Here is a 24,125-nt window from a genome sequence, read left to right on the forward strand (position 1 = left end):
CAAGCAAGCAAGCAAGCAAGCAAGCAAGCAAGCAAGCAAGCAAGCAAACATAACCAAACAAACCAGATGCTAGCTTGGGAGGTCTGGTGTTTAGGCAGAAGCTGGAAGGCCACTTGGGGGCGATGTTGTACAGTGGAGCGGAACAGTGTTTTGCCACCACTAGAGAGTACAGACTTTTGCTTGTAACCCCACACCTTCCCCAGAAATTGGGCTTTTAGTTGTTTCAAGACTGAACTCTTCATCCAAATGTATGAAATCATCCCAAATTTGAAAGAGAAGATTCAAATGAAGCCCAAGAATCTCTTCTCTTTAGCTCAACTCCTCTACTGGAGTGGGAAATGTACTTTGGGATCAGTGACCGTTTATTTGCTGCTGTGTTTTTGCTGTTGCTCAGGATAGTCAGAGTTGCTGACTTCTTCCTACGGAATAATAACATAGTATCTTACAGGGCATTCAGTTGGTGTTCTAAAGCTGCATGGAGAATGGAAGAGACTCTGAGCTGTATAAAACAGAAGATAGGGCTTATAAAGTTGCTTTTGACTGGGACATTCAAATAACATTTTGTTGTTTAGTGTTAAAAATAAAATGCCAGTAAAAATGTTGGAATATTCTTGTAGGATAAAAAAGGAATATAAAATACTGTGTAAATTATGAGTTAACTAGAAAATACACACATTTGGTAATGAGAAAAAGAGAAGCTAGTGCAAATGAGAAATAATTGTGCTTGAGTGACATGTGTCTTATTGCATTGGGCTATCTTTTTCTTTATTAATTAATTATTTATTTCCTTTACGTCCCACTCGCAGCTGCCCCTCCCTCCTTTCCTTTCAGTCCCTCCTTCTCACCTCTCCCCATCCACCCCTCCTCCCCTTTTCCTCAGAAAAGGAGAGGCTTCCCATGAGTATCAACCAGACTTAGCATATCACATTGCAGTAAGACTAGGCTTTTTGTATTCAGGCTAGACAAGGCAGCCCAGTTAGGGGAAAGGGATCTAAGGGTAGGCAGTATAGTCAGAGTCAGCTCCTGCTCCTGCTTTAGGAGTCCCACATGAACCCAGCTGCACAACTTTTACTACAATACAATTGCTTGAATAGATTATTATATTCAATTAACTACCCTTTAAACAAAAGTAAAGAAATATTTCCAGGTTAATTGTAAATATAAGCTTAATTATTTTGTAATTGCCAGCCAATATTGTCATAGAAAAATCATAAGCTCCCCTTCATCCCATCCAGCCCCTGAAAAATGAGCCATATGTATGTAGGTGTGTATGCCACATGTATGTGGCTGTCCTTGGAAGCTAGAAAAAGGGTTGGATCCCCGGGAGCTGGAGTTAAAGGCTGTTGTAAGCCACCTGATGTGTGTGTTGGGTCCTCTGTAAGAACAACAAGTGTTCTTAACTGTTGAGCCATCACTCCAGATCCTGGATTCCAAAGTGAAAATGTTACCCTGTAAACAGCTGTAATGAAACCTATAGACCTCAATGTGAAATCCTCAGATAATACTTAAGAGATCGTCTTTCACAGGGCAATGATACTTCTATAAATTAGTATGAAGAGGTTAGACCACTGTGCTTGCCTTGCCCAAAGCCTACACGTATTTCTAAGGACACAAGCTTTGCTGTGGAGGCAGCAATCTGAACTTATACTTTGTCAATGAAACACTTTATTTTATTTTAAGGATTTGATTCTGTGGTGCTGAGAAGCAAACCCCAGGGCCTTATGTCCGGTAGCATTGTACCATTGAGCCACATTCCCACATTCCTCATGTTTTAGAGTGTTTGATGGGTCTTTAGGGAATTACGTTGTTAGCAAATAAACTGGAAATTATTAAGGTTTGAAATTGGAGTTGAAAGTGATTTAGAGTACCTGAAAAATTTTGTTTTCCAGGGTCTCTGACATTTCCATTGGCTATAGATTAATTGCTATGGGATTAGTAAACTGTGCTCTGTTATTAATTGGCTCAACAGAAAGTTATTGAGTAGATTGTATGATGATAAAAATCTAAACATTATATTCATGTCCTAAAAGTCATGGATTCCTTTAAATATTTTAATTTGTTCTTTTAGAATGTCATACAATGTACTCTGATGACATTTGTTCCCTATTCCTAACTCCATTCTCACTTCCCCACTCTTCTCAGATCCAACCTCATCTCCCATATATTCATGGGTGTGAGGGGCTGTCCATCATAGCATGGACAATCTCACAGGGGCCACACCCTTAGAGAAAATGGAAGAGTTCTGGATTCTAAAGGGCTCAGACTTTACGATATGTAACTATATGTAACTATATGTAACTATATGTAACTGTATGTAACTGCTTTCTTCAAACTTGTTGTCAGGAAAGACAGAGAGAGAGAGAGAGAGAGAGAGAGAGAGAGAGAGAGGAGAGGAGAGAAGGAGGAGGAGGAGGAGGAGGAGGGGGAGGGGGGGGGGGGGGGGAGGGGAGGGGAGGGGAGGGGAGGGGAGGGAGGGAGGGAGGGAGGGAGGGACGAGAAGAGAGAGTCCTACTAGTAGGTACTTCTAAGGATGGTTTAAGGATCTATAAAGGGCAGAGGTTTCTAATGTGGAAGACAGACATTGTTAAAAACCAGATCATCCCTGGCTCCAGCTGTATATGAAGCAGAAGATGGCCTTGTTGGGCATCTGTGGGAGAAGAGGCCCTTGGTCCTGTGACGGCTGGATGCCCCAGTGTGGGGGAGTGAGAGGGCGGGAAGGCACGAGTGGGTGGGTGGGGGCACACCCTATAGAAGCAGGAGAAGAGGGGATGGGAAAGGGGGTTTCTGGTGGGGGGGAGGAAATGGGGGAAAGTGGATAACATCTGAAATGTAAATAAATGAAATATCCAAGAAAAAAAAGAAAAAAAAAAGAACAGTGAATAGAAAAAGTAAACAAACAAACAAACACACCCTCACCGCCAAAAAACAAAACAAAACAACAACCCCCCCCCAAAAAAAAAACACCAACCTAGATCTCTAAGAAGTAGCTTTGGAAACCAAGAGGGCCTGAATTTGCCCAGCAGTCAGGGCAGGCAGGTTTTCCGGTCTGGAGGAGAAGGGGAACAAGAGTGTCCAACAGCATGCTGGTCTCTGGAGGAGCTCCAGCTGATGGAAGGGACATGGCTGTCCTGAGATGGACCTCCGGTCCTTGTGCCTAAATCAGGAGCAGGAAGACAGTGTTATTAAGAGCTGTATACAAGGAACAACCAGCAACAATTTCTCTGGTTCCTCTTACAGGGGCTGCCCTTCACGTGAGACATATTTGATTGATAAAACAGAGCTCATACTCATTTTGGTAGAATTAAAACCTATCACATGGAAAAATGCTCATTTCTCAAGCCAGGGAGCACTGTGGAGGATCATGTTGAACTCCACCTTGAATCAGCAATGTCCGAAGAGCAGGAGAATGCTGTTAATAGTGTTTTGTGTAGTGAAAATAGATTAAGGAATGAGAATGCAAAGAAGTAACCCCACATTCTGTGGCATGGGCGTCTCTGTTTGGATAAGGGATACTCTAGCTTGGAAATAACTAAAATTCCAAGAACCTTTAGGCATCACTTTAGATTGCAACAAACCCTGGCTAGCTCATGCATTTGGCGGCTCTATATTCTCTTGAGTGGAGACTTCATGCACCATAGGATTTTTTTTTTGCATTCTAATCTTAGGTTTATTCAACACAGCCCTTTCACTCTACACAAGTACAAACACAACCTTATCTAAAATGCTACAAAGTTATAAAACTCAAAACAAATTTTATAGTACTGACTGTACAATAAAAGCAAAAAGAGGCAATGTACACATTGCCAAGGTTAACCTGCAACATCACCATGAATGGCAGGTGACAATGGGGGTGGGGTAGGTTTCATGAGGACCCTGTAGAACTGGCTCACCAAGTTTAGAAAGTAACAGACCTGGGGGCAGAAAAGTTAACCATTTATGGAGGAATCCTTCAAAGGTTTTAACCCTAGACGGTGAAGAGTACTAAGCAGGGAGCATGGTCAGGCCTACAGAAGAGCAGCTTGGTCTTCTCCACAGGTGTGGCACAGCAACAGCAAGGGCTTGACCAGGTTGTCTGACTGGTCCTAGTTCATCTGTGGAAAATGGTGTGCTGCCACAGGTCCCACTGGCTCTGATACCAAACAGACTGTCAAGAACTGAAGGGGTTGAACTTTCTAACCAGAAAACTACAGGGTACCTCTATGGGGACAGTCCCAAATCAACAGTGCCTCTACAAGAAAGAACCTTCTTGCAGAGGAAATATCTCAACTGCTGTCTTCAAAGCCTACCCTGGTAAGGGATTGTTCCCTACAGATCCTCATTGGCTAGAGAAAAGGACAAAACTGAGTCTGGGGAACATAAGTTACGGAGGTACGAATCAATGTCCCTGCTTATCGGGAGGAGTTGGAGCTGGATCGGCTCCTGTGGCAGCGGAGGCCAGGAGATCAAGACCTCCTTCGCACAGGGACCTGCGTCTTGGGGATCGAGACCTTCTCCTCATCCATGGGGGTGACCTACGCCACATAGGAGGTGGCGGAAGCATTCTCCTGGGTGGGCTGAATCGCTGAGGTGGTGGCCGAGGCCATGGTGCCAACACAGCAGTTGCAGTGATCTCTTGGCCATCAATTTGTCCTCCATCCATGTGTTTCAGGGCCTCCTCTGCTTCATCTGGATTCTCAAACTCCACGTATGCATAGCCTTTGGAGAGATGAGGGTGCATCCTTTCTACAGGCATGTCTGTCATTTTAATTTTCCCGTAAGTAGAAAATATTTACATAATATGATCCTTGGTCACATTCCTGGTGAGCCTCCCAATGTTCACTTTGGTGGGTTTAGGTGAAGGACTCTGCCTTTTCCTCTCTTTTTCTTCTCTTTTAGGTGGTTTGGGTTTGGAGCGGGACTGCCGCCTGTTGTCATGCCTGCACTGCCTGTTGTCATGCCTGCGCCGAGAAGGGCTAGGGGAGCCGGAAGAGCTGCTAGAACTGGAACTCTGGGATGTGCTGGAGCTTCCCGAGTGGCTGGATGCAGAGGACGAGCTGGAGCCACTGCTTGAGCCTGGGCTGTGGCTGGAGCCCGAGCTGGAGGTCCAGCTGGACTAGACCTGGTGCTGCTGCTTCCAAGCAGATTATTTTAAAATAGAGTCACATTGTGAACTATCTTATTAGCCCTTTTCATTTTTATTTTTTAAAAGAAATGTGGACCCTCAATGTGTAAAATTTGAGTAATGTCAAGTTACTAAATCTTCTTTGAACCCTGGTGTCTCTTACTTCTATGATTAAGTTTTTGACAAATTCAAGAGTAAACAATTTAGTCAAATAGAAATTAAATTGGTATAATTATTTTTTCTTTTTTATTCTTTCTGTCTTTCTATTTATTTATTTATTTATTTATTTACATCCCAAATTTTGTTCTCCTTCCTGGTCCCCCCTTGAAAAGTTCTTCCCCCATCTCCTTCACCTTCACCTCTGAGAGGGCAGCTCCTTGGTGTATCAACTCTGCAGGGTCAAGTACATCCTCTCCCAATGAGGCCAGGCAAGGAAGTCCTCTGCTACTTATGTGTCAGGGTCTTCAGACCAGCTGTTTATGCTCTTTGGTTGGTGGCTTGGTCTCTGGGAGCTCCCAGGGGTCCAGGTTAGTTGATACCATTGGTCTTTCTGTAGGGTTGCTATCTCTGTGAGGGGTTTCAGTCTTTCCTCTAACTCTTCCACAGGAGTCCCTGACCTCTGTGCAATGTTTGTCTGTGGATATCTCAGTCAGCTGCTAGGTAGAGCTTCTCAGAGGGCTGCTATGTTAGATTCCTGTCTCTTCCAGGCTGTCCCAGGCAGCTGAGATGTCTGGTAGATCCACATCTGTCTGTCTTTCTCCCTCTCACTCTTCCTATCTTGCTTTTTGTTATTGCTAGTGATTGAACTCAGAGCTTCTCACACCCTACAGAAAGGCTCTACCAGTGACAAATTTCCCGACCCAAAAATTTAGCCTAAATTGTGGAGAATCATTTGAGCAAAACATCTCACTTTAAAGTTTGCTGCTCCCCACCAAAACTTGTGAAGGATGAGATATTCAATATGAATTGATATTAAGAGACAAAGTGCCCTGACTGACATACCTGGAGAAGGTCAGATGCTGACAAAGTTGGCTAGGCCCTGACTGACATACCTGGAGAAGGTCAGATGCTGACATCTGTGTGCTTTGTGACGCAGTCAGCCTCATTGGTGGCACAGTATCTTTTGAATGCAGGGAACATGACTACTGAAAGAGGTCATATGTGTTAAGGAATGATTATTTTCTAGTAGATTCTTACTGGTTAGCAAAGGAGCTCCGTGTTTGAGAGGATTTCTCCATGTTGGTTCTCCATACTATTCCATTCATCAGATCATTGTGAATTTTCAGCTCGTGTCTTGTGAGATTTGTGCTTTCGACTCTACTTACACCTTCAGGGCTTTGGAAATTGTACATTGGGGAGCTCTTTGCACAAAGAAAACTACAGAGCAAGATTAGGTCTTTATTTTGAAGAACTGTAAGTACCGTCAAGTCCAGTTCTCACGACTTTCAGTGCCGGCATTAAAAAAAAGACAGGTGATTAGTTTTAGAGGTATTCTGTTGGACTCCTAATAAAGAGAACACAGGGCTCAGAACCCTGCACCAGGCAAGTATATTTCTGTTTGGTTTAAATTTGAGGGTGGGGAGGATAAGAAATACTATTTCTTCCACAATAAAACCATACAAATCTAGTCATTCAAAGACACCACTGCACTCAATAAAGGCGAGGCTTTGACAAATTACCTATGAACTATTAAGAGCAGAGTGGTTTAGGTCAGCATTTGCCCTGGCTCACAGGCTTGCTTCACTTGTATAATTTCTTTTCTTCAGTCCTGTGCTAGTTCCGTGTTCTTTGTTAAAGGCAAATGGCTATTGAAACCCATGGGATGAACCTTACTAGAGGAATATCCACTTGAAGACATCTCCAATTGACCTTTTCCTGCCTGCTGTTCATTGGTACCACTTGATGTAACCAGCTGCCGTATTGGCTGGGGTGTTGCAAAGTGATAGAATCTAGCAGCAGAGGAGTATGTGTTTCTCAAGTGATTCTCTGAGATGCTTGTATTCAAAGATAGTAATCTGTTTACATTTTTGGCTATTCTTGCTTAGCCTTTTCTTGTCCTCTCATGCTCTACACAGAAACAACCCCCTCTCCTTTTAAAAATCAACACCATGTTCAATGCTTTTAGTTTAAGTCTTGATTCTGGCTCTTGCTCTTCCTAAGAACCTTTACCATTACATATCTTTCATTAGACTTTTTATACTCACTCATTGTTGGGAGATAATTCTTCACAGATCTCTTGTATTCATGCATGTCCTTGGGCAGAACTTTGCTCTGTCTTTGTCCTGGTCTGTTATCTCAAGGATGTTGGACTCCAGTACATAGCCTTACAAGATAGAGATAATGATCTCTACTACCAAAGCAGGGTAGGCTCACCACTGTTTATCATAAATGAGTTCTGGTCCTTAAGCCAAGGGTTTTCACATCTCCTATAAATGAAGAGTCATCAGACCTTTTTAGTATTTCCCCGTGGGAACTTGGACATAGGGATTGGCATAAGAAACCTCTAATGTTCTGGCTACTGTCATGGTACTTTTCCTCTGACTTAGTGGTCTTGTGTCTTCTGCCACCACCAGTGGCCCTGTACAAATACTTTGAGAGTGAGTTAAATTTCAGCTCGTTCACACTTTTCCACAACAATAATGTAGGTTCATAAATTCTTAAAGGTAATCTTTCTTTGTTTCTATTTCTTCAATAATTCTAGTTATATTGTCTCTTGTACTCAGTGCTCTGGGAACGACTACTACTGTTCCTAACTACTAAACCTGCTGCTGGTAATGTGAGAGGGACTTTCTATTTGCCAAACTTAGGAGACCGACTTTGCCTGATTGTATGACGCCACACCTTAAACACATTACATACTGCCAGATGCTTCAATCACTGAACATTTTCTGCATAATATCAAAACCATTTACTGTGGCATTCCAAGCTGTTTTTAATAACTTCTATATTTCTTTCACACATCTGCCTGGCTTATCCAATATGGATTTATGGTCACCCTTCTCACAAAGTGTAAAAATATACATTGCTTTAAGAATAGGTTTGTGGGGCTGGGATTGGGATGTAAAGTGAATAAATAAATAAGTTAATGGTAAAAAGATTTAATACGCACACACACACACACACACACAAGACTAGGTTTTCATTTTTTGTTTATTGCATTGTATGTTTTTAGGGCATTTCTTTTTTTCTTTTTTTTTTTTTTTTTTTTTTTTTTGGTTTTTTGAGTCAGGGTTTCTCTGTGTAGTCCTGGCTGTCCTGGAACTCACTCTGTAGACCAGGCTGGCCTTGAACTCAGAAATCTGCCTGCCTCTGCCTCGCAAGTGCTGGGATTAAAGGCGTGTGCCATCACCGCCCGGCAGGACATTTCTTTTGTTTTCAATTGAAACAACTTTTTTCTTGGGGTGCCCATTTAATTGGTGACATTCACCAATTTGAACTTAACATAATTATAATTCAAGTGTGAGGCAAACTGGTGTGGGAGCAATGGGAGCTGGCTCTAAAGGTGGTCTCCTGGGACAGTGATGGAATACACCATGGACCATTAACATGTGATAAGCTTGAATCAACGTGATCACTGAGCAAAAAAAGAAGATTGGAGACGAGCTGTCGCAGTAGAAAGTTTGAGTTGGCATCCACAGTATTTAAAATTGATTCTTAGTTTATAACGCTTGGTTTGTAGAGGAGAAAACAAACGAGAAGCTTCTTAAATTTCAAAAGCAAGTAATGTAACCTTGAATAAGAGCTTTGCTAAGCCTGATATTTTATGTGACGTCACAGAATATCTTAGCTTGGGCTCCATGGCAAGCATGTGCTGGTCTTTCTTCCTTCTCCCGCTTCTTTCCTGGCAAGTATCTAAGAAGACTTACTTACTTACTTACTTACTTACTTACTTACTTACTTACTTTATTTACTTACTTAAACACTCTAAGAGTCCCTGCTGTTATGGCAGCATGTATAAGTGTGCCACTGGAAGGCAAGGTGACTATGATGACATAGACCGTGTCACTAAAAGCAGAAGAAATGATGAAAAGTTGAGGAAACAGTCCTGACAGGCTCTGGATCCTCTCCATTGATAAGCAGTGATATTTAGTGACTAATTATGAAATATCTGGCCTTTTCCTTTTGTGATAATGACATGAGTTTCTTCTTATGCCCTCTTTACCCCCACCACAATTAATGATAATTTCTGTTACAATATCACTTTCTGCCTCAGTTTTCATGGAAGGACTCATCTGTTTCTATGGTTACAAAGGCCAGTCCCATGAAAATAGCCATTTGACTGCTTTAATCTCTGATACATTATTTTTGTCTTGTTTACATTATTAAGGCCTTGAAAAGGGTTTACAGAGTAGTATTCATAGATTATTTTTAAAAATACTATGTGGAACATACCATACCAGAAAGAAGCAGAGGAGAAATCTGGGTACCAGTTGCAAGCCACCTTTAGTATTACTGTGGCCTGAGGTGAGTGACCTCATATTTAGGTCTCACTCTCCACATCTATGATGTGACAACTTAAGACCTTCCTCAGAGTGGTGCTGAAGAGCAATGGGAGTGTATTCTCCAGCAGCCTTGAGAGCCTAACTGTCTGGTATGTATCCTTCCTCTTGTTATTCCATGTACTCTTGGCTCTGAAGCTGTCTTACCACTGCTCAGAGAGCATGCTTTAGGAAAGAATAGGAGCTTTCTATACATTTGAGGATTTCAGGTGGACCCAGTGTGATAAAATCCTTCTCGTGTGTTTTATGGTGCCAGAGATTGAACCTAGGGCCTCCTGCAAGCCAAGGAAGTGCTTTCTACTCAGCCAGATCTCCAGACTGGAAGAACTTTTTGTAGTCAAAGCTGATTTTTAACATTATGGGTAGACTGGACTAATTACTGAATTCATTTCTGCTTGTCCCAGTTTATAAGTTTATCCATGTATATAAGAACTAGGTGGCAATGTCTCCAAGAATGTAATCAGGACCTCTAATATCCTTAAGCTTGGAGAATGAGTTTTGGGCAGTATAATCTAAAGCGAATTACTTATTCAACTATTCATTTCAACAGATTGAATTTTGTCTTTATAGGCAGATATTCAGACTCTTGTCTGGGCAGAACCGTGACAAAGCAGAGGAGATTACACTAAGGCACAGGAGGAGGCTTGCCTGAGGGGGCCTCCAAGTTAGAGCACAAAAGGCACAAATGGGCAGAGTAAGAAATACAAGATGCTGTTTCAGCTGTTAAGAACGCCATGCCTCCTGAGTACTGTCATGGAAAATTCACCAACCTTATTTTCAGTGCACACTTTAGTCTGAGACTTTGGGGAAAGCAGTACCCCAGAATCCCTATTCTTAGAGGGCTTGAAAATGAACTAACGATCTTAGCTTGGCTTGAAAACTATAAAATAGAATATATATTTAGCATAATAGATCTCTTCAATCTGCTCAAAAAATGGATCCACAGAAAGAGCAAACAGATGGAAGGCCATGTGCTGTTTTGTCACAAGTCCAAGGTTTTAAACTAGATAAACACTGAAACCCTGCAGCCACAAATCTGTCCTTTCCCTAACAAAATCCTAGGAGATTATCAGAACTGCTCTGATCAAATATTCACACTAAAAAAAAAAAAAAGAAAAGAAATCCAGGAAGCCCTGCCAAAACTCTTTTCTAGTGCCATATAATAAATGGCCTTGGTACATGGACATTAACCCATTTCTTGATAAAATGTGCATAAATGTGTCTAAGATGTGATGCTGATTACTTCATGATCCCGAATCCTGAGGCTATTAGGCCAGATGGAAAAGCCATGCCGAGATACTGTACAAATTAAGTTATCTCCCTATAGGCACTTAGGATATCATCTACCAAGACTTGATGGTAATTTCAGGCTCTGATCCAATCGGACTGTGTTTTTTTTTTTTTCCAATAAATAATGCTTAAGCTGAGTCCTCCTCATGAGAGAATCGGTTAGAAATTAACTTTTCTCTCTAACCTTGTCTCCCCTTGTATATTTTATGTTATTCTTCACAAGAATGCTTCCCCTTTTTTAGGTGGTTGTAACTACAATCAGAAAGACATTTTGCTGAAGAAAGAATAGAATTACTTGGAGCTGAAGGCCCAGAACAACAATGAACCCACCTAGAGAAGAAATGAAGCCACCTGGAGATGTGTCACTCCAGCAATGGACTTTGATTTTTTTTTTTGTTTGTTTAGTAAGTAGGCATCTGTTAATATTTGCTGAATAAATTAGTGAACAAGTGAAGGTAAGTTGGAGATTAGACTCTATTTACAACTCCCAGCTGCTGCTTTAGAAATTACACACTTTTTTCTTGCTTGTCTTTTACAAACTCAGTTCTTATAAAGAAATGACTTAAGTTAATTTTTTGGTTAGCATCTTTCTCCATAGCAGAATATCTGAATTTAAAACACCTCTATAAAATATCTTAAAGGGTGGCTTTAGCTTCCTTGTCTAAGATGAAACTTCTAGTACTTTAGAAATGCTAGTTGATTTAGGGATGATCATGTATTCATCTAGCCACGACAAATACTTGTGTGCTTGATACAGGGACCGCAAGTCTGAACATGTTCCATCTATTCTACCAGGAAGCTCATAGGGAATGAAGTTAAGACAGGTGAATATGTATATAACAGTAAGATATTGGATTCAATGATGGCATGGCATAGGCATTGTGAAAAAAATGCTACTTTACCTGGGGTTAAAGTGAAAAAGTCAGGAAGACTCTCCAGGGCCTGAAGGACATATCACTGCCTTGAAGGAGAGAGTGTGGGTTATGCAGAAAGGGGCTTCTTTGTGGGTTGTCTAAGAAAGGCTAGGACCGTGGCAGAGGGGAGAAAATGATAGCAAGTTGTAGCTATGGAGGAATAATATTACAGCCAGGAGATAAAATCCATTGAAACCATGCCAAGTGTGAGGGCTCCTCTAACTGTAGTACACAGAGATCAAGATACATAGAACTCAAGATAACACAGCGGCAGAGCTGTCTGTGACATACACCCCATAGACAAAGTAGACTTGAATCCTCTTGGAAAACAATGGAGGCTCAAAATCGAAAATGTTACTAGGCCAGCTCACACAATGGATTTAACAGGTTGCTTGTGGAAAAAAAATCAATGTCAAACTGACTTCCTTGGCTACATCAAAATCTCCCCTGCCATGTCTCTTCAACTCCTGAACATTTGCTATGTGTTCAGAGGATGAAAGCTATCTTACTTATAGCTGGCTCTTCTCACATTTACCCAGCCCAGGAAGGTCAATCTCTGGTCGTTAATCAGGTGGTCCAGTCTAAAACCAAGCAGAAGTCTTGGATTATTTGACATTACAGATATTTTCAATTAACATCCCTTCCAACCCAACAGTGTGCAACCAAAAAGTGACCCAGAGAGCAAAAATCAGAGCTGAATGTGGTTTAATGCTTTCCACCCAGCACTCAAATATTTTTTTTAAAAGGCAGATAACAGAGGATTAAAGCTATCACAGAGCTGTTGTGTTATGTAGTTTTTCTTGTTGTGTACATCCACATGATCATGAATGGCACAGAAGTTGTGCAAAGGAAGTAAGAAGCAACAGATGTGAGCATTGCAGCTGGGAGTGCTTTCAGTTTTAATTCACGATGCTCAAAGTTGCTGACTAGTCAGGCAAAGAAATTGATTACTCTCAAAATATAGACTTTTCTCCTGTAGTATCATTTTCTTATTGAGAAGACTAAGGAGTCTATTCATCACCCTTCCTCCTTTATTTTATTTAAGAAGAAAAAAAATCTCTAAACAGAGAGACTTAGCATCCTTGGTAACCTAGATACACATTCTCAGGAAATACCTAAATTAATCTCTCATCCTGCATTTGAAACCTGTGAAGTAAGAGAACAGCTGTCCACAGCCCACATTGTGTGCTTGCCAACTGTTCTTATCACACCTTGGCTCCCGATCTTCAGGTTGGCTAGACCTGTTCCCCTTCCTTACTGTTCAGAGAGATCACAGGATTTACCACTGATTCATTCTTATTAAGTTGAGATTTCCATGACACCAACATGCTACCTCAGTAGGACGTAGACTCTGTGGGATCCAGGGGAATTACATTAGATAACTTGCAGTTTCTACATCTTGTATTCCCATTATAGAGATGTTAGAATTGGATTGTTCATGCTTCAACCTTGATGTGGGTATCACTATGATGCCTCAACACCAACTCGGATGCCAATATGATGGTAACTGATGATGTCAAAGCAACCATAAGAAAAACCTGCATACGAAATTTCTACAGAAAAGCAATGCTAGTAGCATATAGATCCTTCTAGAAGAAACTAAGAGCTCTGGGCATAAGAATTAAATTGTAAATATCTTTTAAAAAGTCAGAAAAACCTTTATGTGAAATTGGATTCAGAAATGACACCAAAATCAAAGGCAGAAAATTGAAAAGAAAACAGATGTTGAACTTGCAACAAAACTGAAATCACATTATGGGACACTATTTCAAGACACAGTACAAATGGCCAATAAGTACAGGGAGAGATGCTTGGCCTCACTCAATGGGAAATGAAAATAAAATTACTATACAATTTTACTTTTTTCCCATTAAAATGGGTAATATCTAGAAGAGACAAAATACATAGTGTGATGGATGTAAAGACTTTGGAGTCTTGTGCCTTGTTAGAAGGAACATAAAATGATACAGCTAGTATGGAAAATAGTAAGAGAATACCCCAAGTCACTAAATAAAAATCAGTGTGCAGCCAGGCCATTCTGTTTCTAGTTCTCTTCCTCAAAGAACCAAAAGCAGCATGGCGAGTTGTAAAAACATCCTTCACAACAGTCGAGAAGTTAAAAAAACGTGATGTCTCTAGAAGTATTGTATCAATGGCTGCACACACTGTGGCAGTATGGATACTGGAATATTATTAAAAGGAAAGGAAATCTGGGTCATGTTTCTAAGATAAGACACTAACTAAGATAGTTGTCGGGCAGCTATTGATTGATGTGAGGTCCTGTGAATACTAAAAATCACAGAGGCTAAAAGCAGTACAAGTGTGTGGGTATGGGGAGTTAGTGTGCTCAGCACTCAGAGCTTTAGTCTTGGAAGAGGAAAACCTCCTGGGGCTGAAAGTGGGTGATGATCATGCAATGATGTGAATACACTTCACACCACATGACTTAGCTCTAACAGTATGCCCATGAAATGGCAAATGCTATGCTATATGTATTTTACGACAGCGAAATATAAAAAAACCTCAGAGTGTAGAAGAGAGAAAAGGCTGTAAGGGAGCTCTTTAGAGGAAGCTTGGCAGGTATGGGGCTTACCCACTCTCCTTCCAGTTGGGGCTGTCACATCACCCATTGCCAGTCTGAAGCTAGTTCCAGATGTGAGACTCCCAGTAAGACATAACTCTGTGTATGGGATCCATGGGCTGGTATACCTAGACTAAGACTGGATATTTCAGATTCATGGCTATAACTGCTGTTTTGGAATGAGTTTGAATATGGAGTTTTGAGGGAAGAAAGAATGTGTGAGTGTACCTGTAGACCAGGCAGAAGAGAGTCATTGTTAGATATTTAAAGATATCACAAGAGAGGCATATTTCAAGGGCAGGAGGATCCAGCTAGAATAATATGGAGCATACCTTAGAGACAGAGGAGTTGGGAGGAGGGAGCCAGCAGTGACCACCTGATTACTGCAGGAGAGCCAGGGCAATGCAGGGGAAGAACCCAGCAGTGACAGATACAAGGAGACTCATCTTTTACACATGTGCCAGACTAGGGCACAGGAGCCAGATTCTGGCAAAGGGGGCAAGCAGAAGAAGCCCAAAGCAGGGCAACCTGTGAGAGCCAGAGAACTGGCCTTCTAATGGGCTCCAGCTTTTGTACAATGATGTCGATTGCTCGTTTTAATGTTCCTGTTTATTTATGCTGGGCATGGTTGCACATGTCTATAATTCTAGCACATGGGAAACTGAGGTAGGAGGATATCTGTGAATCCAAAGGCAGCCTAGGCTACTTAGTGTGTTTCAAGTAAGCCTGAGGTACAGAATGAGACTCTACTTTAAACAAAACAAGAAAAAATTAAAAAAAAAACAAAAAACAACCATGAACCAACAAATGACGACTGTCTTTGCCATAGAGCAATTGTCTCTGAGTGGAGAGAGAAATGCTTGTGTCTGTGGAATGGAAGACTATAGCTGAAATTTTTACAGTGCCAAGGAATTGAGAAGATAGAAACAAGTGATTGTGAAAAAATTGAAAGATTTATTATTATTTATTATGTATATGTGTCTGTGTATATGTGGGCTTCTATATATTGTTATTATGGGTAGAAAAATTACAGGTGTTTGCCTTTTGAGGATTGTGTTTCCCACGAAGAATGCTGTGTCTTCTCCACGAGATCTTGGAAACTGGCATTTGACAAGAGGTCTGTGGCAGCAGAGTGTCATAGGTATCAAAGTCTCAACTCAATTTAGCTCAGAAAAAGATTAATTAAAAGTCCGCCCTGAGCAGTGCCCTTGGCAGAGTCCATTTGGGAGCCAGTGTCTGTGCAGACTCCAAAAGCACAGAGAAGCTCCTTTCCAGGCAGGATTTGCTGCATAAAGCCTTTACCATGGCAACAGGGAAACACTTGCAGAGCCCTGCAGCTGACACTGAGAAAAATATCACCTGTTTTCAAGGTGCTGAAAATTGCACAGCATGACTCAGAGTGGCTTCCTCCATCTGGCTATTGGCTGGGTCATAAGTGCTGAGCAAATACAGGGCATTAAAGGTGGGTAGGATCTGGGAGGGGTGGGGAACCATGACCAGAATGAGAAAGAATTATTTTCAAATGTGTGTGTGTGTGTGTGTACTTGCTCCTAAGCTACGAATGACCTTAAGAAGGAGGGGATGTGAAAGAAAAAGGATAAAAATGTGTCTTATTCTCAGCAAGATAATGAGGTCAGGGTTAGGGTGAAGGGTACAATGACAACTCTCATGAGTTTTTGTGTGGTTGAGAAAATAAAGTGGTGGCACTTAAGCTGAGATTTAAATGTCAGGAAAGAGCTGGGTCTCAGACAGACAAGCCAGATGTTAGAGAAGTAGAAAGGCGACCCTGTCATGTGTGTGTCTCTGTGTGTGTGTGTGTCTGTGTGCGTGTTCCATGGCACGTGTGTCAAGGTCAGAGGACAGCTTTCAGGACTCACTTCTCTATTCCAGCATGTGAGTCTCAGAGTTTGAACTCAGGTTGTCAGGCTTGGAGGCGAGTGCTTTATTTAACCTGCTGAGCCCTCTTGCTGGCCCCATTTATGTGTTTTAAAGGTTGGGTGACAATGTGATTTGTAATTACTTATAAAGATCATGGAGCCTGCTGTTGGGGACTAGCCCAGGCAGGAGGTTAAGAGCAAGCAGAAGGAGCTCAGGATAGGGGAGTGGAGTGGTGAGTCATGATGTGTGGACCAGGGGAGCAGAGCAGACAGGAGGGCGAGGGGGCTGACTACTTCCGTGAGGTCACGAGAACTCACTCCACACTTAGGTCAACAGTCCACAGCACATGAGCAATGGGCACCACTGCCTCAGACTTCTTCCCCACTTTTGTTTCTGTGCCTCATCTTTGCAGTTAGATTGCTACACAGCTCAGCACACGGATGCCAAGTGTATATCATATTTGAGGCCTTGGCCATTCTGTCATAGAAGGGAGGAAACACACTTCAGACACACAATTAACTGCAGGGCCACCACAAGTGCCAGACCTGCAAAGGTGTGTGTCTTGCGGAAGGACAAGCTAGCCTTTTCACACATTCAAAGTGATATTTTAATCCCCTACTTCAAATAGCTAATTCCTGAGGAGAGTCTCTCTGAAATGACTTGGCATCACCAGAGGGTTTTGTGATTGAAAGTCCCTGAGAAGAACTACACTCTCCACCTAACTTCCCTCAAAGTGGACTCATTTGATTAGAATTTCAATAATGTGGAGATGTTGAAAAGTTCACATCCAGAGCCAGTTTCTCTTGGGGTATCATGAACTCTCTTAATAGTCATTCATTTCCTTCCCCTGTGCCTGACCTAACATTTTCATGACCATTGGGTAAAGTCATTTGAAATACATGAAGAAGTCCTATTTTACCTTTCTGTCCATTGTAATAAACACTTCAACCAAAACCAACGCTGCAGTTTCAGGTCACATAGTTCATCACTGGCAGACATCATGTCAAGAGCCTAAGACAGGAATGAGAAGCATAAACCACGGAGGCCTGCTGCTTACTGGGTTGCTCAGCTAGCTTTCTTATACAGGGCAGGACTAACTGTCCACAGTGCGATAGGCCTTTCATATCAGTTATCAATCAAGTCAATGTGTCATCCATAGACATGGCCACAGCCCAATCGTATTTGGGCAACCCCACCATTAAGTTTCCTTCAAACAATTATGGGCTGTACCAAGGTGACAGCTGAGGCTAACTATGACTGACCCTCTACTTTCCAGCCAACCACTACAAATGCTGCCATACTTGAGTCCTACAGCAGAACTTTTCCTGTTTTGCTGTAACCTGCCTACTTAACATTCCCACCACTGTGTTTGAAAAGCACCTCAGCTCTCTTGGTTTGTCACTATTTTCTTCAAGAAACTGTCACCATGTTGGAATGCAGAATTTGGGGTAAACTGAATCTGTGTTCCTAGGTCACAGTCACTCAGGTTTGCCTCCAGAATAAATAATCTCTTTTCCCATTTGAGGAGAGTGTTGTACTTTTGAATAGACCCTTTGAGGTATGGAGCTGTATGATCAGAGCAGGTGAAACAGAGATGAAACTGTTCAGGGAGAATGGTTAGTACATGAGTGTGACAGGGAAGGATGGAATGAAGGAAACAAGAGTGTGGATGGATGAAGAGAGGGATGAGGGTAAGATACACCAAGGACTGGAAGCCATTCAACTTGGTACTCAACTGCAAGTGAACTGTGTGTCTGTCTATCTATCTATCTATCTATCTATCTATCTATCTATCTATCTTTCTATCAATCATCTACCTACTTATATCTTTTCTTTAATCCGACTCCCTTCTCTTTCATCTTTGTTGCAACTAAACAGACTAAACAGCAACAACACCATCCTCTCTGTAACTGTCTACAGTAGGTAAATTAACCAGCAGTACATTTCTTTACTTATTATCCACTTTTTAAAAAAGTTTGCACAGTTAAGATTTAATATTTGTAGCTCTATGAGTACATATATGTGTGTTGTTCAGTGAGTATATATGTGTGTGCATATGTGTGCATGTGTGTGTGCCTCAATAAGTATGCATGTATGTGTACACATATGTGTATAGGGCCAAATGAATGTATATATATGTTCACATGTGTACATATAAGTAGGCTCAATGAGTGTATTTTTGTGTGTATATGTATATGTGTAAGTGTGGGGCTCAACGAGTGTATTCTTGTATGTATATGTGCATATATGTACTCAATGAGTGTGTATGTATGTCTACATGTGCATGTGTATGAATGGGCTGAATAAGTATGTGATCACACTTGTATGTGTGTATGCATGGGGTTCAATGAATGTATAGGTGTATACATAAGCATATATGACATATGAGATTGTACTTAGAATAAATATGCTAGAAAATAACTTTTTAGTTTAAATTCTTTAAAAAATGCTAATGATCCTTTCACATCCTGTCGTATTCCCAGCTGTGGTTACCACACTGCACAGCACAAATAGGGTCAGGGCATCCGAGGCCATGCCAAGGCCTCTGGATCAAAGGACTGTAGCAGGTTCATGGCTTAAGGTATCATACTTTTGGCGTTTCTCTCCCCTTTCCACTACTGTATAAAGCTTATTTATTTAAGCATCAGAACACTGACAGAATAATTCCAGGTGAATAACTAGAAATATTAATAAATACTATGCTTTTAATAATTTTAAAGCACAGATGAAAAGACTTAGCAGCTAAACTCAGAGATTCTCCCAGCATCTGTTTCTGGCACACAGGCCATGGATTAACATGTGGCTGTGTGAGGTAAGCCCAGGAAGCATTCCAGGTAAACCACAACAGGCTGGGGTCCTTTATTTTGTCAGTTAGATAACTGTTTGCAGGGAGAGAGAGGGAAATAAATGTTAAAAAAGAAAATATTTCTCAATTTATGAGAAGCACCATAATAAAACCTTAGTAGATTTTAGTAAAGAGATAAGAAAAAAATCTTTTTGACTTGTATAAAAAGGCTGAATAAGAACAGAAATGGACTTTGTAGAAGAAGAAAGAGCAAGAGTCTTGCAGGAAGGAGATAATATTGAAAAGAAACTTCTTAAACCAATGAACTTTTAAAAAAGGACAATTTTGTTTGAATAAATTAGAATGGAAGAAATGAAATTTTTAATGAAATGGTGCGTCAGAGGGGTCAAATAAGGCTAGCTACTTGGAGTTGAGCGGATTTGAAAAGCTCAGGAGGGAAAGACAGTAGTGCTCACTGGGAGGAGCAGAATGAGTGTAAAAGCAACCTCAAGACACTGGAAAGCTGTTTCAGGCTTCAAATGTGAGGTTTCACATGGAAGTCTCATAGGGTAGACACAGGCATGACACAGCTTTGTGTCATGGAGACAGATGAAGATAAGGAGCTGGGAATTGGATGCTGGATAGTCTAGAAAGACAAGGGATGAGGGTATGGTATCCAAGGAAATGTATCTTTATCTATATACTTAAATTTACTGTGCAAATTAATTAGAAAAAAATTCCCAGACAGAGCATACTATTGAAAGAAATGATTAATATATAAAGTAACCCATTCAAAAATGATAATCAATATATAAAACAATTACTTCAGACAGGGGTCTGAAATTCAGTATTTTGTGGAGAGTTACACCCTAGATGAAAATAAATGTGTTTGTAGGAACCGCAATGGTGTAAGAAGTGCTGGAGTTTATGCTAATTTGTGGAATAAACAGCAAAGCTTGATTTGATGTGGTGCAGAGGGGACATGAGGCAGATAAGACACTTTCTAGAATATAGAATGATGCAGTTAGACAATGAATTTGGAGAGTTGTAAATGGGACCCATTTGAATGAAAGTGTACAGTCCATGTGTAAGCTCTGCACATTGGGGAACACTGGAAAAAACCAACCAGCTGGAGCTCAAGCATTCTGCAGGAGAACAAAAAGGCAGAAGTGTTTGGATGTGGCAGGTGTTGGGTCTTTGACTGTATTTGGATTTTGAGAACAGTGGAGGAACAATGGAAGTTTGGAATAGAGAGACAAATAGGATATTTATGGGAATAACTTGAAGGTCTATGTAGGGTGTGTTGAGAGGAATGAGACTTGTATACACATTGATGATGAGGATGAAGATACTAACGGCAATAATAAAGAGAGCGGCTTGGGAAATATATATATGTATTTCAGATAGTTTCAGAAGTGAAAATGTAAATGTGCCATGCTCAACAGTCAATTGAATTCCCATGAATAAAGTGACATTTATATGTGTCTTATGTGCCTTGCCTTTCTCTAGAGCCTCAATCTGCCCAGCAACCCTTCTTTAGCATTGTTTGCCTCCAGGCTCTGTCATGTATTATGTCATTAGAATTATAAAAGTTGTATGTCTGGCGAACATGTACAGACTACTTTCTTGTCACTGTTCCTTTACAATTCATTGTAGCAATGATTTATACTACATTTACATTATATTAAGTATTGCAGGCAATAGAGATGATTTTAAGTATATGAGAGAATATGGTAGGTTATATGCAAACAGGGCCATTTTACGTTAAAGAGTTGACCTGTAGTGGACTGTAGCATCTTATGGAAAGCCTAGAACCAGTCCTTCATGCATTGAAGGACAATTGGTTTTACATCACTTCATTGACTTTTGGGAGCATCCCTAAGGACATTACATTATTAAGTTAATTATTATTCATAGAACAATTGTACAGTTGTCCCATTGGCGCTATCCTAGTCAACACAGACAATTAGGACTATACCCATAGATCCACAGAGGAAAGACCAGATGTGGGGAACCCTGCAGTAGTTTGGTAAGAGGCCTTCTTGCAGAGTTTGTGTTTTGCTACAGAATTCTGAGGAGTTAAGGAGAATTGGGACAACGTCTGGACTGGGTGCTGTAGCTGGGGCAGGACAAACAGAAATTGGGACTACCTCTGTGCTAGTTGCTGCTTTCAAGTGAGGGTAGTTTAGTAGCTGGGTATGCACATAAATCTCTTTTTCAGGAGGAACAAGAAACAAGACATGGAACAAACAAAGGAACAAGACTTGAGAGGGTTAAAATATGGCGTGGCTGTGCCAATACCTTAGTAGAATCATTGCTCTACATTGTCTTTGTCATTTTGCTCGTCTGAATGTGATGTACTCTCCACTATTCTAGAAATGAGGCTGTTTCTTTCCTAAGTGGAGCAATGGTTTTGCATAACTGATAAGTAGTACCAGAATTCATCTCACACTGTGAGGTTTGGAGGGACTAAATTGGAGCCATGGTGGAAAGAAAGAAGCGCTGAGTGAAGAGAGTTGGCGGCAAATCAAATGGGAGGAAGGAAAGAGGAGCTGCTGAATGTAGTGGACCAGAGAGTTCTCCCGGAGCGACTGACAGTGTACTGAGAGGAGACACATACCCAGCATGTTAGCATATGATTGAGAAAGGAAGGCCAGATCATTCTGAAAGTATCACAAATGATATTCATTCTTGTTGATTAATTTTAAGAGTTATATAATTATTATTGAAAAGATAACTTGGTGTGACATAGTGCTAGTTCATATTACTTAGTCCTTAAGACAGTAGTCTGTGGATACTGTTACAGTTTCCAAAGGACGTCGAAGCAGAAGTGACATTCTCAGGGTTGCAGAGCCATTTTGCTGGGAAACTTGGACAGTTCTAGTTTTACTGGCTAGTGCTATGTAGTCATTTGAAGCCAAATTATCCTTTTAGGATATGTCTTAGGAAAATAATAGATTTATTTAAAAATTGAGTAATCAAAAAATCTTGATATAAGTAAATTGGTTTTCTATTATAATACTTTCATTGGTTTTCTACTATAATACTTTTCATCAGCATGGTAAGACTACATTTTATTTTAATACTACTGAACCAAGAGTTTGTGCATACTAGCCAAATGCTATACCACTAAGGACATCCCTCATTAAAAATTACAAAAGTCCAAAACATTATTTTTGAGACAAGGTCTCATTAAGTTGCCTAAGCTGTTTTTGAACTTTCTATATAGCTTACGTTGACTTAAAACTCTTGGTACTGATATGCTGGTAGCTGGAATTAAAGAATATGCCACATTCTCAAATACCAGTTTTAAAAAAAGATTTTTGTTGTTGGAGTATAGTAAATTTCCTGTCTATTAATAGAATGGTTGCAAGACCCCCTCTCCTGCTTAGAATGGGTGGAGTATTTTAACAATAAAATTCAAAAGCATAAAAATTTAGCCCATTAGCTCTAAGAGTAAACCTGGTGACTAGTTAATTTTGGTTTGCTGTGACCAAAACATCTGGTGTAAACATCTGTAGGAGAAAGGAGTTCCTTTCGATTGATTTCACAGTTTCAGGCCACCATGAGAAAGGTGTGGTAGCATTCATGGTAGCCAGGGCATGTGGTAGGACCTCCTAATGAGGACAGACCAGCAAACAGAAAGCCAGCTAGGGACCAAGGACTCCTGTAACCTCCACATGCCCACCCTTACTTAGCTATTTCTACCAACTAAGTCCCACCTCCTAAAGGCTCCATGACTTCCAAAATTATGCCAGAGGCTGTGGACCAAAACATTAAAAACATAAGCCTATTCATAAAAGAAAACTTGAGACTGAAACTATAACACTTATAATGGCTCCAATCCTTTCAGCCTTTTATTCATTGGTAAAATAATAATCTTGTTAGTTAACATCATATTCTTTGTCTGATAGCAGGTGTTCATAAAGATATTTGCAAAACACTTAATCACTATGCAGTCAAGTCTCTATGAGGAAAGAATTACAAGGTCTTTGGTTGCCTTCCCTTACATTGGCCCTTGAGGGATCCCCTATGAATGGTAGACAGAGAGAATGAGACCTCTTCAGTTCCTACAGGCAAGGCTTTGAACACACCTGTTCCAGCAGGGAGAGCACAGGGTGAGGCAAGGGCGAGACTTTTCAATGTGCAGCTGCCATTCACAGCTTTAGCAAGGCTGTGCCCTATGAATCACCAACTCCTCCTTCAGAAATAGCAAAACCACTGACAAGATGCCACAAGTACAAACTTTTGATTCATTCAAAACCCTTTAGAATCTCCTCCAAGGTCACTGTCTTTCTTTCCTCTTTGGAAGATTATTATTATTATTATTATTATTATTATTATTTTTACAGGGCTGTGCCCTTTTCCAGGACCTACTACACCAGGGTTCATGAAAGTTAGATTTTGAAAATTCCCTAACTCTGGAGAACTCATTGATCTTTTATACTGTCCATAGAGACAGAGGGAGACCAGCCTTCCAGAGAGGGGCACTTGCTCAAAGCACCATCAAAAAACTGTTTGAACCACTTGGCTTCCAAAATTCATAGCTGGAGGCCTTAGGATGAGATGCTCTTTGGACGAAACAGCAGCTGAGGCCAGTCATTGACCTGGTTTCTTTAGAATGAGGAAAAGAGCAACAAAAAGTATCTAATTTTACATCTTCCTTAACAGAGGTTTAAAAAGCAAAGATGCCTTTAAATTCTGTAGTGAGAAAAATCCATGAACAGGAACAAGACTTTTGGATTCAGATGTGCTAAGCAGTGTATTCCTTATGGAAAAGCCATTATTTGTGACTTCGTATTGAAACTCTATCCAATCTGATTAAACTTTCTGAAGTGCATCTCCATTGGCCATCAGACTACTTGAGGAACTGCTGGATTTTGTGCATATTTTGGAAGAAACTGCTTCAAAATCTTGACAATATGTTTAGTCTGCATCAATCAGACAAAACATATTTGGTTTTGTTCACAGTTATTTCATTATCTGCTCAGACAGTCCCTCAGCCTTTCTGCAACCCAAAGGGAAATTGTAAATGTTGTTACAATAATCCGCCTAGTGCTCTGGCAGCTGCAGGTTG

The 24,125-nt window shown here is 40.8% G+C and overlaps 1 protein-coding gene and 1 pseudogene across 1 annotated transcript in view; both read right to left on the reverse strand.

Annotated features, from left to right (window-relative positions):
* Positions 1 to 24,125, reverse strand: part of Kcnb2 (potassium voltage-gated channel subfamily B member 2) — a 405,973-nt gene that overhangs the window by 102,344 nt on the left and 279,504 nt on the right. The window lies entirely within an intron of this gene.
* Positions 4,389 to 6,339, reverse strand: LOC114622370 (annotated as a pseudogene).

The sequence above is a fragment of the Grammomys surdaster genome, unplaced genomic scaffold (genome assembly GCF_004785775.1).
Source record: "Grammomys surdaster isolate TR1022 unplaced genomic scaffold, NIH_TR_1.0 64, whole genome shotgun sequence".
In the NCBI taxonomy this organism is placed as follows: domain Eukaryota; kingdom Metazoa; phylum Chordata; class Mammalia; order Rodentia; family Muridae; genus Grammomys; species Grammomys surdaster.